A 3485-nucleotide genomic window follows, 5' to 3' on the forward strand; every position below is an offset into this window, starting at 1 on the left:
GGTCATTTTTATACCCTTCTTTAAATAGGTATTCGCTAAGGCGATTATACCACATGTGTCTTGATTGTTTTAATCCGTATAAGGATTTCTGAATCTTGATTGAACAATTTTCTTGAGAAGTTTTATACGCATCAGGAATTTTGAATCCTTCAAAAATTTTCATATAAATATCACTGTCTAATGAGTAATATAAGCAGGCTGTGACAACGTTCAAAAGATGTATATCAAGTTTTTCATGAACTGCCAAATTAATAAGATACCTGAAGGTGATTTCATCCACCACCGGAGAATATGTCTCCATATAATCAATGCCAGGTCTTTGCAAAAATTCTTGTGCCACAAGTCGTGCTTTATATCTTACGACTTTATTTTTCTCATTTCGTTTTTGCATAAAAACCCATTTGTACCCCCACTGACTTTATACCTTCAGGTGTTTGAACTATAGGTCCAAAAACTTCGCGTTTTTCAAGTGAAACCAATTCAATTTTGATTGCATCTTTCCATTTTGGCCAATCATTTCTCTGTCTACATTCTTCGACAGATTTTGGTTCAAGATTCTCATCTTGTTGCATTATTTCATTAGCAATATTATAAGCAAAAATATTACTGACAATTACATCATTTCGATTTCATATTTTTCTCGATGAGACATAACTGTCTGAGATCTCTTTATTTTCATTATTTTTAGGTACCTGAACCTTTTCAAAGGTTTCATCAATTGTTATGTCTAACTGCTCTTCATGAGTAGCTTCCTCCATATTATGATTATTTTGATCATCTGCTCCTCTTCTTTTTCAAGAATTTTTGTCTTTAGAACCGATTGGTCTACCGCATTTTAAGTGTGGTTTAGACTCATTTGCATTACTCAATTGTCCAATCGGGGCATCAACTCGAATAGGAGCATTAGCAGCTGGAATGTGAGATTTTGTAATTCTTGATAGGTCAATGAATGCATCTGGAAGTTGATTTGCAAATGAATTATCCTTTGAACTTCTAATTCACATTTATTTGTACGCGGATCTAAGTGAGATAATGATAATGCATTTTAGTCCATCTCTTTTTCCAACTGCTTATTTTCTCCCCCTAATGTTGGATATATTATTTCATCAAAATGACAATCAGCAAATCTTGCCGTAAATAAATCTCCAGTCATAGGTTTCAAATATTTTATAATAGAAGGAGATTCATACCCAACATATATTCCCAATCTTCTTTGAGGACCCATTTTTGTGCGTTGTGGTGGAAAAATTGGAACATATACCGCACATCCAAAAACTCTTAGATGGGAAATATTTGGCTCTTGACCAAAAATTAATTGTAATGGAGAAACTTTATTATAACTTGTGGGCCTTATCCGCACAAGAGTTGCTGCATGCAAAATAGCATGACCCCATATCGAAATGAGAAGTTTTGTTCTCATAAGCATTGGTCTAGCGATTAATTGGAGGTGTTTAATCAATGATTCTACTAGACCATTTTGAGTATGAACATGGGCAACCGGATGTTCAACTGTTATTCCAGTTGATATACAATAATCATTAAAAGCCTGGGATGTAAATTCATCCGCATTATCAAGACGGATTGTCTTTATTGTATAATCTAAAAATTGTGCTCTTAACTTTATTATTTGAGCAAGTAATCTCGCAAATGCTAGATTACGAGTTGATATTAAACACACATGTGGCCATCTTGTAGATGCATCTATCAAAACCATATAATATTTAAATGGTCCACATGGAGGGTGAATGGGCCCACATATATCACCCTGTATAGGTTCCATAAATATAGGGGATTCAATTCCTACTTTCATTATTGATGGCCTAGTAATTAATTTGCCTTGAAAACATGCAACACAAGAGAATTCTTTAAATTGAAGAATCTCCTGATTCTTCAATGAGTGTCTATATGAATTCTCAATTATTTTGTACATCATATTAGAATCGGGATGGCCCAACCGGTCATGCCAAATAATAAAACTGTTTGAATCAGTAAAACTTTTGATTTACTGTGGCATGTGTTTCAACAGTGCTAATATTTGTGTAGTATAAACTGAAAGAAAGAGCGTGTAATTTTTCAAGTATATATCTATTACCCGACATTATTATAGTAATATAAAGGTATTCAATTTTTCCATCATTTGTAGTCTCAATATGATAGCCATTTTGGCGAATGTCTTTGAAACTTAATAAGTTTCTTTGAGACTTACTACAATATAATGCTTCATCAATCATCAAATTTGTTCCTCCGGGAAGTAATAAGTTAGATTTTTCGGAGCCTTCAATTAACCTTGTACTACCACATATAGCATTAACATTGGCTTCTTTCATCACCAAATAAGAGAAATACTGCTTATCTTTTAGAATAGTATGTGTGGTAGCACTATCTATAAGACATATATCATCGTAACTTATTTTGAATCCAATTGATGATTGGGAAATTTCCACATTCTTCAAATAAAAAAAAACATATTATAAGAAATTTAAAAAGCTAACATAAGAAATGTAGAAATTAGAATACATGGTACTTTAATAAAACAGAAAAACATAATTGCAAACAAAAGAAAATAATAACTTTCTTTATAATTTATTCTCAACTAAGGCGATCAGTTCTTCAATCAATATCCTCATAGAAATCTTCAGCTTTCAAATGGGTAATATCTGAGAGGCCCTTAAAGTCATCATCATTGTAAGCAAGATTTTCCTCAACATCATCATATGTATTTGATGAAGCTGCTTCATCATCATCACCTCGAAAGGTCAAGTGTACTTCCACGTCATTTTCTTTTCTTTTAAGAAAAGATTTATAAAGTTTGACAAAATGATCAGGCGTACGACAAACATGTGCCTAATGACCTTTCATACCACATCGGTGACAAATATTAACTTTACCCTTTGAAGGATTATTTTGAGAACCTTTATTATTCTCTTGTTTATTTCCATCATTATGACAATAATTATTTCGTCCTCTACTACGTCCTCGCCCACGTCTACGATCATGGCCTTGACCACGACCGCGATAATAATTTTGCCTTATTTCAGGCTAATCATGTGCTGCTACAACATTCGCTTAAGGGAATGAAACAGATCCAGTGGGACGAGATTCATGATTTTTCATCAACAAAGTATTATTCTGCTCTGCCACAAGTAGGCATGTAATCAATTCTGAATATTTCTTAAATCCCTTTTCACGATATTGTTGTTGTAGCAAAACATTAAAAGCATGAAAAGTGGAAAAAGTTTTCTCTAGTAAGTCCTCATCAGTGATGGTTTCTCTGCATAATCTTAATATTGAACTTACTTTATGAATAGCAGAATTATACTCAACCACAGTTTTAAAATCTTGAAACCGAAGGTGTATCCATTCATATTTAGCTTTCGGTAATACCGTCAATTTCAGGTGGTAATATCGGTCCTTCAAGTTGGTCCATGATTCTAGTGGATCTTTCACAGTTAAATATTTAGTTTTTAATCCTTCATGGAGGTGAT

The sequence above is a fragment of the Capsicum annuum genome, chromosome 2 (assembly GCF_002878395.1).
Source record: "Capsicum annuum cultivar UCD-10X-F1 chromosome 2, UCD10Xv1.1, whole genome shotgun sequence".
NCBI lineage: Eukaryota > Viridiplantae > Streptophyta > Magnoliopsida > Solanales > Solanaceae > Capsicum > Capsicum annuum.